A 13160-nucleotide genomic window follows, 5' to 3' on the forward strand; every position below is an offset into this window, starting at 1 on the left:
GGGCCGGGGTGCCCCAGCTGTACGTAAGCTCAAACGTAGGCTAGTGCAACCCATTCCTGGGCTTGTAATGGCTTGCACTAGCCTACTGTTCCCAAGACGGACTGTGATGTTATATTGTCAAGCAAAGCTCCTACTCTTTCAGGACTACTGAGCAGTATAAATGGGTACTTTTATTCAGAAGAAATGACGGAGAATGGATGGGTAATTTTGACCTGGGCAGAGAGGGAGAAGGATTACTCACTGAAATTACTCTCTGGGTCTGGATAAGGGTAATTGATAATAAAACAAAACCAAACAAAGTCCTGTATCGTCAGAGGAAATAGAAAATGTTTATTGTACAAGACACAGTCCCATAAAAGTAGTCCCTCTCTGGCATGTAAAAGATTAAAGAAATAATAAGGCCACTGATGTATGGGTGTTCAGGTGGTCCCTTCTAATGATGATTCATTAGATTACATTTAATGGGGGCGGTGGGGGGAGCGGTAGTTCTGATTGCGGATGGGATTGTTTGTAAACACACGGAGTTTGCTAATGTTGCTGTCCTCTCTTAGGCATTGGTCAGTGACAGGGCCCCTAAAAGGTTTCCCCTATCCCCCACCTATGGGGCTGCTTGTACTGTGCAAAGTACACAGGCCTGCAAAGACTGCACTGCCCTCCTGCAGAGCCAATCATATGAGATGTGTGGTGTGCAATGTCATCCAGTGTGAGGGTGAGTCAGTCCGTGTGAGGGTGAGTCAGTCAGTGTGATTTGCTGTTGCTCCAGCTCTAAACCTCAGCAATACCCCTGTGTGAGTCCCCAGTGACCAAAAGCTAGAATTAAAATGTCTAAAGGGGTGGAAATATCAGTTGAGACATAATGGAGCTCAGGTTTGACCAGCTATTAAACTTTTATTTGAATAACTTTTTATTATTTACCCGAAAGCATAGATGGCGTTTCACCACCAATATACTCCCCTGGTCTTCACATTCACATTACAACCAGGCTGCACACAGAAGCACATGCCTCTCCTTCAAATGTATACTCATGCATGCATCCTCTCTCTCCCCTCCCCCCCCCCCCCCCCCCCCCCCCCGTACCCCCCACCCGTTTCGCTCTCTCCCTGCTGCTCTCTAACTCCCACCTACTCCATGCTTAATGAAAACCCACTTCAGAGTTTGCTTTCTACAAACTGAATTGCAATCTTTTGAGTTGGGTTCTGCTGAAAGCAGGAAATAAATTGGGTGTTTTGTGAAACGGAGTAGGAAGACAAACTTTTAATGGCGTTTGGAGAATCAGCAGAACCGTTAAATTGAGTTCTCTTCCACTTTTTTCCTGTCTTCTCTTGTTTAATTGTTCTATATACTATATTTCTATATGTGTAGTGTGCCATTTTCTCAACACTCTTAGTTTAAATGAGGTTAAGTACTTATGGCTGTATGGTTTAAAAAAAAAAAACAAATCCATTAATTCAAAATTCTAATTGAAAAATTCCATTGGCATGATGAAATATCTCACCAGGACAGAAAAGAACATATACACTCAGTGAGCACTTTATTAGGTATTCATTAGACTTATTACACTTCTGCTGCTGTAGCCTAACCAACAACATGGTTTCTTGCGTTGTGTGTTCAGAGATGCTCTTCTGCATACCACTGTTATAATGTGTCATTATTTGTTACAGTCACCTTCCTGTCAGCTTTTACCAGTCTGGCCATTCTCCTCTGACCTCTTCAACAAGGCATTTCCGTCCACAGAACTCAATGGATGTTTTTTGTTTTTTGTTGCACCATTTTGTTGCACCATTCTCTACAAATTCTAGAGACTGTTGTGCTTGAAAATTACAGGAGATCAGCATTTTCTGGGATACACAAACCACCATGTCTGGCACCAACAATCATTCCACGGTCAACGGTCAACATTAACTGAAGCTCCTGACCCATATCTGCGTGATGTTATGCATTGCACTGCTGCCACACGATTGGCTGAGTAGACAATTGCATGAATACGGAGGTGTACAATAAAGTGCTCAGTGAGTGTACAGTTGAATGCATAGGTCACATCTTCTCTTTCTTTCCTCCCCTCTCTTGCTTTCTTTTGCTCTCTCTGTTCTCTCACTCCTCCTGACTGTGTCTCTGTCTCTTGGCTTCTTATAAATAATTAATGATTCTATTACTGCAAACCTCCCACTAACGTGTGCACTATGAATGCATAACGCACGCACACACACCCATATGCAACCAAACGTACCTCTCTGGCACATCAGTCAATGCCATGTTAACAACATTGAAATGTCCCACATACACAATTACAACAGATCGATAATGAGTGCAAGCTCCACATGACCAGTCCAGCAAGTGTACAAGGGAAATGATCTGAAAGGACAAAGGACATACAACAAGAAACAAACTATTCTGTCTATTCTGTCAAATGCGAAACATATAACTACTATAACAGCACTGATTGTAGAATTCTTTAAACTGTAATTTAGTGCTATAAACATTCAGTCACGTCATACCTCAGGCTGAGTTACATCATTAGTATAATAATAGTGCCATATCCATCTGGCATCTGAGTGTATCCTTTAATTAAATCCATGACATCAAACGCACATACACATGCATGCATACACACGCACACACATACACAGAGACACAAAGATGATGTAATACACTTTAACAATACATAAACATAGTTACAGAATACCAGATGACGCATATGTTCTCCATCAGTATGATGGAGAATATTCACATGAACAATGCAGTTTTGCATGCTGCTTGACACAGCGTAGCGCCATATGCTATCGCTTACTCGCTGTCAAAGCAAAGTAGGGAAGACACTGTCCAAAAAGAACATTCACTTTCATTTGTGAGCTGCAACTGATTTTATTAGCAATTATCATTTAAAGTGTAGTAGTTAGGTGACAGTAGCCAGTCTATTTACCTTTTTAAGAAGCTGGGGAACTGAACCGTGACACTGAACCAGAAGAACAAAGGTATCACAAGAGCGATTGTATTAATATAGCATTGTTACTTGAATTTGTATCCTTCTTTCTTGGTGATGCATGACGTATCTATTGTATCACGCATTGCTTCTAGTCTGACATACTGTCCCATTACTACTGACATAGCCTATATTTGCCATGTGAACAAGAGATGATGATCATGGCTGTAGACAACTGGTCCTGTAAACTGTACCCTCTCCCACCCATGTTCTGTTACCACCTTTGGAATGCACCTACTGTATGTTGCTTTGGATAAAATCTCTGCCAACAAATGTCATGTAATGTTATAATTGTGTGTAGGAGAGCGCAAAATAAACAGACCACTGTTGGTCACATCTGTCTGCTGACTCAAAGCCTGGAGATTCCTAACAGGCTGAGTATAATTGAATATCGCATCAATCTGTGTTAACCACAGATCAATTCACAAATACTTTTTCTTTCACTGAGAACAAAGATTAACATGCTTTCAGTCCTACTCTATTCTTGTGACTTTCCTGTTCCTCAAAGACAATTGTTCAAACGACAAACTAGTCACCCTCCATCTAGAAAAAAATGTCTGGCATTCTCGCTGTTGCTGACGTCCATTGTGTGGGCTGCATTGTTGGCATTTGAAGATGAAAAAGAGAAAGAAAAAAACAAAGTAGAGTGAATGAAATGCTTGTTTGGTTTGTCACTGAGTTACATGGAACACAAAGTCTCCATCTACAGGTTGCAGTACTTTATGTACTTTAGAACCCATTTCAACACAGCAATTTAACTAAGCGTCTCTTTGAAAGTGGAGCACATGCCATAGTTTCCACCAGGTAGGAAAGCAGGTGCAGGAATTATGTAAGGTAGCATCTTACAGTGCATATATACGTATATACAAGAGAGGCAGAGAGTCTGTTTCAGCATAAATGCGGGGGGAGGTCAGGGTTCGGTAATTACGGGACCAAAACTGAAAAGGGCACTGGTGGCAGCGCCAGGACAAAGTGGGAGGACCTTCCGGTACCATCCAGTGACACAGCCTATAGTACACTGTGGGAGCTCGGAGAGGACAGAGCTAACAGCACAGCCTTTTTGGGTTAGAGTCACATTTAAATCCTTTAATTAGCAGATGGTCTTCTCGAGAGAATATTACACAGATTTGCATAAATATTGCATACAGATTTTTGGGTCACACTTTACAATAAGGGTACATTAATTAGCAACTTATGTAGTTGTTACAGTAACATGAATTAATTGATGTACAAATACATTAAGCATGGAAAAAAACGAATGCATTTGTTGACTACTATTTGCTGAACTAATATATCACTTACAGTACATGAATATCTATATGTAGTGAGGTGCGTGTATTAACAATCACGAAAATATTTCTATTCTTCTCCAGTGCGCAAGGCGCACTTGGTTGTCTCATCCCCTTTCTCCCTCTTCCGCTTTCTACCAAGTCAAATATTTACCTGTTCGCCAGGAAGTGATTGACATCCATCAGCGCCACTGATAGAGTTAGGGAGGGTGCGCTGTCTAACAGGTGCGTAGAGCATTTATTATAGGACAGGTACACCTGCCTACACAATCCTTTAAAGGATTCAAATCGGTACGCTAAATTAATTCACGTACATATATAATATAATATACGACATTTAAAATTATACTCTTTTTTAATCTGAACACTTTATGTCCCAGTGCGTGTTTATTGTCGGGTCAAAGTTAAGACGAAACTATCTGCAATTATCAAGCTCCGCTGCTGAATCAGGAAAGGGTACGCTTTACAACAGATTCTCCATTGTCTTTGGTAAACGTAGTTTTGTTTTACATCTTTACTAATGTTTTCTCCAGTGCCTGAGTGTGATTAATTTATTGATGTACATTCGTAATGTTTGGCATTTATTGTCCTTCTTTGTATACGGACTGCACCATTCATTTAATGACGACGTACTTTTAAATTGTTTGGCATTTATTGTTATTTTTCTCCATAGGCCATTCCGCTTGGAGTGCTGTATGGCCACTGTTTCTTTTCCCTCTAATATTAGTTTAGAAATTGGTTGAGCCACCATGTTGATTGCTCACCTTTTTTGGCTGGCCTTGGTTTACATTTGGTGTATTGTAAATTAAGTGTGTATTTCCTTTATTCGGTTCATTGTCCTTTTACATGCATGCCCATATATAAGGCATCTACTGTTGTGCCCAGGTTTTGGGCCCTGGATAACTTAGGCCATTCTGGCTGGTAGATTGGCCCTCCGGCTACTAATTCCACCCCTACTATTTCAGAGTAGCTTTTGGTGCTGTGCAGTGACTATTGTTTGCTGTTGAAATTGTTCTTTGTGAACAGTGTGTAGTGATCACGGATTGTGCAGTGCATCACATGGGTTTAGGACTATTGTGTCCTACTCTGTTTGGTGTGACTCAACCCCTAAGGGCCTACCCTAGCTACATGGTTGAAGTATGTACTGGGGCCCATCTGGGACATAGCATCAAGGGGTGCATCTATCTCTGCATTGTTGTATTTTTCTTTTGTGTATTAATCAATCTAACTATTTGGTGGGAAGACTACCTGTAACACCAAGGGCCAGTAGCTTGGTCTGTGCTGGAGTATGATGCCAAACCAACTACTTTTTTAAGGATAAATAAAAATAAAAGCTTTATTTTTATATTAACAGTTGTTGCTTCTTATGCTGTACCTAGCTGGACTCTCCTACCCATTATAATCAGGGGTGGCGTAGTCACTCTTAGCCTTCTGATGTTTTATTTCCTTACCATACAGTCACACATACATTAGCAAAGCATAGGATAAAATTAGAATTATTTGAACATTAACCAATCTATGAACTTATTTATTTTTTCAATATAATATGAATTGGAATGAACTAATGTAGTTAACGTGAATTAATGATCTACAAATTTGAATACGTTAAGTTGTGCAGATGTTTTCAGGCTAACCACTACATTAGTCAATGCCAATTCGTGTATCTTTATAGTAAACTGTTACCTTTAACTGGTACCATTTTGCAAACAATTCATTTATCCATATGGATATTTTCCACTGAAGCGCAGTTCAGGTTCAGTGCTTTGCCTGCGGCTACAGCAGCAGTGCCCTTCTAAAACCTGAACTTGCAACCTCTGAGACACAGGCCCAGTGCCCTTCACATCATTACACAATACTGCAGCCACATTTACTGCATGTATACGGTCCCCTGCGAAAGCCTGTGAATTGTAGGGGAGGGGGATGTGGGGGCGGAGGAGAGGCAATGCTGCAGCATGCTGAAAGTTTGTGGGAAGGGGGGGGAGGAGAAGGTCTGCACAGGAGGCGGCACGACCCAATCCTACAGGCAATACCCGAGTCCCTGCAGACCCCAGATCGGAGGGAGAGGGAAGATGTGATGGATGTATGGATGGATGGAAGGGAGGGGGAGAGAGGGAGGTGTGGGTGGTACAAAAGAGAAAGAGATGGGGAGAAGAGAGCGATAGGGAAAAGAGGGTGATGGAGAAATGGAAGAGTAGAAGAGGGAGAGAAGGGGAGAGTAGAAAGGCAGAGAGAGCATAAGAGAATGCTAAGAGGATGAATACTGAAGGCTTAAGGCTGGAGATACTATATCTGGGAAAAGCACAGAAATCAGAAATTCCCCAGAGCATAATGTGAGGATGGATCTAAATCCAGATACGGTGATGTAACCCAGCACCTTCTGAGAATGTGGCTAAGGATGGAGCCAGGGGTGTGGAGGTGTGTGTGTGTGTGTGTGTGTGTGTGAGTGTGAGGGGGAGGGGGGTAGTAGTCACAGCCTCAAACTAGAGTGTGGAGTGATCTGGGGGTGTCAGCCAGGGATGTAAGAGGTGCTGTAAGGGTGGTAAAGAGTTTGATGTGATTGATTCAGAGTTGATCTGGAGAAAACAATTAAATCAAAAGTTGCATGTTTTTGTTCTGTTTATCTCCATCTCTCCCAAGTACAGAGTAGGGAACTTGAAGGTCTGAAGAGACGTTTATTGATACAGGAGAGAGAATGTAGCGTGAACCCAAGCTTGGGATTGGTTAATTAGTCACAAGGAGTTGGCATGATAATGTGGGATAAACCCTGGTGTGTGATTGGCTGATTAATTAAGCATGGCGTGCGCAGGCATAAGAATGAAAGCTTTTGATTGGTGCTGAATGACAGGCTGATTGGCCAGAAGAGTATAAAGGCTGAGTTTAAGGGTTCTGAAGAAGTTTGAAGGAGAAAGTTTGTGTGTGAGGAATTTTCAATAAGGGACAGGAATGAGAACGGTTGGGCAAGTTAAGTGGAGTGTTCAGGGGAGATGAAATTGGGGCTGTGAGATTGGGAGCGAGTTGGGAGCTGGCTGATGTGATCCAGTTTATTTGTTGGTGGGCCAGAAAACTAGTAATTTGTCACAAGCAATTCTGTTTTATTTGCTTTTGAGAAGGTACATGTAGCTGCTCTCTGTCAGCTCTGCAGTTTCTCCCACACGTGGGTTCTGGCCATTAAAAGACTGAAAACGGGCCATTAATGGTGTGGCTGTGGGAAGCATGAGCTGGGTTCAGCTCCTTTTTCAGGAGTTTGCATTTTCTCCCAGAGCTTATTCCAATCACTAATTTTTTACATCCTCCCTCCATTTCTCTCACCTTCACTCATCGTCGGAGGCAAGGAAAAGAAGCCAGAAAAGGAGGGGTAAGACGGGGAATCGAGAACGTGAATTTGGCGTATGGAACGTCCTCCTTGCTCCTTCATACATCAGTTTGAAGCAACATCAGTTACAGGCATGGCAGATTGGTGGCATATGGGGAAAGGTGGATCCTGTACATGTACTCTCTTTCCTGCTCAAGACATCTTCAACAGCCTCCTAGCTTTTAACTTCTAGCTTCTAGAAGGAACATTGAATTTCCTTAACGATCGGAATGAGCCACCTGTGTCTGGGTTTCCTCTGGGTGCTCTGGTTCCTTCCGCAGTCCAAATGGAATGATGCGCTGATGGACTGGTGACCTGTCCTGTGTGAATTCCAGCCCAATGCATGCTGGGATAGGCTCCTACCACCTAACGCCACCCACCACCACAAGCACACTGATTTGCATTTTCTTTTGTTGACTTTTTCAGAAGTTCGTATTTGGATGGAAACTTTCCTTTTGAGAGGGCAGATGAACTGCCATGGGTGGGCACCCAGAGTTAAGCACTTTAGTTTGAAATGCGTAGACCCTGAGAACTGCAGCCCGGCAGGTGGGTGGGGGGCATGCCCCGTGGACAAAATATTATAATATAATTTCATATTATGTATCTTTTTTATATATCTGCTGCATATCACAGCTGTGAAATTATCATTTCTGGTGCTGTAAATTCTAAGAGGAAAACATTTCAGACTACTGATCAATATGTCCCAATCACAATGTGAAATCCCAAACCTGATATGAAATTATTTTCCTCATCTTGCTATATTCTTAGCCTGTCTGTAAAATTGAGTTGTAACTCCCCCTATCCCTGCCCATAAATTATACCCTTGGTGGGCACAAGTAACAATAAGAATGTGTATATTTCTGATGATCTGATATTGTATTAATGCAGCACTGCTGTGGGTCACATACTAACCGATCACGGCCAGGGATAAGCCCATCAGGATCCTCAGGGCCAAACCAAAACAACGGGTCCAAACCACACTTCACTTTCGTCTGTTTGAATTTGGACAATATAAACTCAAGAATGGAGATAACATAACATGTCAGTTAAAAATATAGTCTTGTTTTAATTGCTTGATGAGATCTTGAAGCATCATTGACAATAAGCTATTATAATTGCAAATTAAGCAGAACTGAATAAATCAATTTCCCTTTACAATGTATGTAAAAATGATGCTTCATAAAGGGGAAAATGTTGAACAGGTCATATTTTATGAGTCTGGTGGCACTGTTATGTCAAGTAATTATAGAACATACTATACGTTATGAGTTAAACTCTGCTTGCAGATACAGGCTTTATAGCATTAAGCAATTTCCTGTTGCTCATTTAGTAAAGGTGCTATGAATCCCTTATGAAGGGCTATGAATACAATGAATATATTTTGTGCCATGGTTGCATATTGAACTAAGTCCATTCACTATCAAGAGCAGAACACCTTTTTTTTTACATTAGACCTAGTGCGCAAAGATAACAGAAGGAAGGCTTAAAAACATCAGTTAACTATGTATAATGAAAAACCTGTCTGCTCAAGATCAATATTTCATATTTTGCCTGTGGTTGTGTTAATATAAGATTCTGTGATTTTCATGCATAAAAAAGGAAAGAAATACAGAGGTAAGCGCGCTGCATTCTGAAATGGAAGGGATAGTGATTGTGACGTTCAGGTCAGGTTTGAGTTGAGATGTCTATACTGATTTGCAAGGCCTGCTCAGATGTGTAATATTCTAAATGTGAAATCTGCTGGGAAGTGGATGGATTGATGTGGCCTCCATTAACATAATGCAAAACGTGCTGCGCAGAGCAGAGACTGCAATGATGACTGACGAGCCCCACACTTTTGTTGGGTTGAAACTATGAGCGCGTGAACGAAACAAGCAGGCCAGCTGAACATTTGGGAAGTGCTGAGGTGAATGTGATTTTGTGATCTCATATAAGCAGCAGTTGCACAGTAAAAGGTGTTTTTTTCATTTGATCTGCTACCTGAAGTTATGTTTCTAACTGTGGGTATTGGTTCGTAGAGCAACAAATGATAAGGCTTATATTCATCTTAACAGGTGGTTTGATTAGGATAGGAATACAAAATTAAATGTGTACTTTTAAGGTTGTATTATTCACTTAATAGCAAGGCTAAGAGATGGCTAACTGACTGGCACAACACTGTAATAAGCATGTACACGCAAGTCAGCAGTGATGCGCAATGCAGTGGGGGTGGGGTTAGATGTGCACTCCAATCACAGTGTTTTTACATTGACTGACAGAGGTATGAGCCATTTAAAACTAAGATTTATGACAAACTTGCTTATTAAGGACTTTTTTTTACCAATAACTTAATGTACCAAAAATAGTTACCTTGTACATGTAGTTATAACAAACATGCAGAACAGGCAGAACAAAATCATACAATTTTACAACTACCGCGACATAAAAAAACCTTTCAAAGTGTAGTGTTTTCTGCATTGTTACCTTGATGCAGATATGAGCATAATTGTCTTTTTTGATTATCGTGACAGCTGGAAAAACCTCACGCATGAAAGAAAAGGTCAGAATTTACCTTCAATTCACCTTTAGTGACTCACTCGCTACCTCCTCAGGTAAGTTTTCAGAATGCTGTGTCCTGCCGGGGAGCTCGTCTGTAGCAGCTGTCAGCGGGTGTGTGCATTATATATCCTCAACTGGCTGCGGAACAGCGGGGGCACCGTAGCCGTGGAGACAGAAGAAAGTTCCGTGCACTGTTTCTTATTCCGTGAACTCCTGTGGCACTGCACTGTGAGAACGGCCTCTCTCTCATGAAGCGGTGCTCTGTAAAATGCCTTCTCACACACACAAACATACACGCGCACACACACACACACGCAAACAGAGGCTTGCTTAGGGCAGCTCCGGGCTCGAAAGAGGCCACTCCGCGTGGGAGACAAAGGCCGTCTCAGCCCTGGGACACCGGAGGGCGAGTGGGCGGGGAGGAATTCGGGGGGCGGTGGTGATTTGCACGGACTGCCTGTACTCGGTGTGCGGCGGAAGCCGGAGGCCAGAACCTGCGGCGTTTACCAGCGCACGTCACCACGGCGTGAGCCTCCCGTAGGTACAATGCCATCCCTTCAGCGTGCTCTCAGACAGGGGGTGGGGGCTGGGGGCTGTTCATTGTAACAATAGCCAACACTCCAGCACACAATAACTGCAAAAACAACAAAAGTACTTCACAAACACGGGTGTAACCCCCCCCCCCCACACACACACACACACACACACACACACACACACAATGACGGATAAAGCTTGAGTCATTCCACATGGGGAGGCACAGAGAGCATGTTGAGGCACTTCTGCGTAAGCGTCCTCGTCTAGGGACCTCTGACATCACTAGACCTTGCCCGACACAGTGCCATGCTCCAGATTGCACAGTGTGGGACCCTGGCCCCCGCCCCCCTCCCCCAGCACATGCGTCTCACACTGAGGCTGGAGCAGATGTGTGTGTGGGGGGGGGGGGGGCGCTCCGTACACACGGGCTGACTTCACTCTGAGGTAGCGGAGCGAGCTAGACGCTGGCTGCAGTGCAAAATAAAAATGCTGATGTGCAAGCAGACGTCTGTGACGTGGTCACGTCATCTCCATTTTTTGATGCTGCAATGGAGGAACTGCAATTTTTGTTCCACCGACATATGGATTTCACTCCATTTTGAGAGAGAAAATGACTACTCTGTAGTTACCTTCTTTCCCCGGCCTCTCTTGGTTTCTATGACCTGCAAATGAACGCCTGGACTTGTGATGTGAGCGTTTGGATTCACATGTTCTGTAGGGGTTTTCAAACTTTTTTCAAAATTTGCAGCCCCTCACATTGGACGAATGATATCGTCTATGAGCGGGAAGGAGGGTGGGACACAACCTGGGGTAATTTGTAACATTCATGCACTGGATGAGATTAAACCCACAGGCAGGTGCATTATGGGAACTGTAGTGCAGGGAGAGACAGACATAGTGGAAGGAGCCCTGAATTAAGAACACAGGTCATCTTGTTTTCAGGACTGGGGGAGTGGAACAGGAGGGGTGCGTGAGTTTGGCCGGAGCCCCATTAAAGGGTGGCTGCCCCCCTCCTATGTGATTCAATGTAGAGGAGGTCCCAGCACTTGCTTGTGGGTGTTTTGTTTGAGGGCATGCCCCATTCATGAATATTGAATATTGTTTGAGGGCCCCATTCTGCTCAAGTACAAAAGCCTCTGTATACCTGTGTGTGTGTGTGTGTGTGTGTGTGTGTGTGTGTGTGTGTGTGTGTGCATGTGTGTGCATGTGTGAACTGAATGACCCCCAAAGAAGAGAAACTTAAGTGAAATTATTGTTTTTTATAACACACAACCCATACATTGTGTGTTCCAATGCTTTTTTAGGTCTTGGCATGAGAAAACAACTAAAAAACAATATTACACATCACAGAAAACATTAAATATTTATATAATTATAAGCAGACAGAAATTGGAAGATGAAACTGTTTGCTGTATCTAGCTTAATATATACATCAATTCAATATGTTGGCACAAACAAATGATATCCAGTACAACAAGCTTAACTATACAAATATACACTCAGTGAGCACTTTATTAGGTATTTATTAGATTAGACTAGACTTCCATTCTTTGCAAACTCTAGAGACTTGTGTGCATGAAACCACCCTGTCTGGCACCAACAATTTGTAATTTTGATTTAGTAATTCTGTCTCTGTGGAGAACAGAAGGATTATGCCTGTAGTCAAAATGGTTCAAGAATAGGCCATTTTTTGGGGGTATGTCATTTTCAAGGTTGTGTTAAGAAAAGGGGTGATACTTAGGGATTGACGTTTTTAGATTTGAATGGCCTTGCAATGCCCATAAAGATATTTGTGGAAAGATGTATTTTATAAAAGCATAATGGAACTCCAATGTATGTTATATCATGAATATTGTGACTGCTAGGAGATTTCAGGCCATCTGCTTTGCATCATGGCTACTAAAACTCCCTAACCTTGTCATGTGTATTCCTGATATGACAGGGGCCTTTGTTGGCACGGTGATGCAGTGGCTAGCACAATAAGAAGGTCCTGCGTTTTTAATCTGGGGTCTTTCTTTGTTCTACCCATGCCTGTGAGCTTTCAACCCAAACACATGCAGATTAGGCTAGCAGGGTATTAACAGGGCATTGCCGTACTGTAAAGAGCATGTGCACTCTGTCAAGCTACCCTGCATGCATACAGATTAAATGTCATTTAAATTTCATCGCACTTGCTTGGACTGCCACACACACACACTCAAATTAGGGCACAGTGGAGGTACATTCTTTAAAGGACAAATTTCCCAAATGTACCCTGAAAGGTACGATACTGTTCTTTGGGGTACAAATTAGTACCTTTTACAAACCAAAAAGGTACAAATCAATTATTAATCAAATGGCAAGTGGTACAATTTTATGTACTGTAGGGCACCACCCCTAAAACAAGCTTTTGTACCTTTTTTCGATACTTTCCGTTCCTTCTTTTCAGAGTGTACACGTCACAGTGGTTTCAGAGCAGCAGGGC

At 42.5% G+C, this 13160-nt stretch overlaps 1 protein-coding gene across 3 annotated transcripts in view; it reads right to left on the reverse strand.

Annotated features, from left to right (window-relative positions):
- LOC133138529 (neurofascin-like) overlaps positions 1 to 13160 on the reverse strand; it is a 44759-nt gene that overhangs the window by 29567 nt on the left and 2032 nt on the right. The window contains exon 1 of one of the 3 annotated variants that reach the window (XM_061257362.1): positions 10173 to 10425. The exons of the other annotated variants lie outside the window; for them this stretch is intronic. The gene's annotated coding sequence lies outside the window, so the exon portion shown is untranslated. Of the gene's footprint in view, positions 1 to 10172; positions 10426 to 13160 lie in introns of those variants that run through there. 3 annotated transcript variants of the gene reach the window in all.

This window comes from Conger conger, chromosome 10 (genome assembly GCF_963514075.1).
Source record: "Conger conger chromosome 10, fConCon1.1, whole genome shotgun sequence".
In the NCBI taxonomy this organism is placed as follows: domain Eukaryota; kingdom Metazoa; phylum Chordata; class Actinopteri; order Anguilliformes; family Congridae; genus Conger; species Conger conger.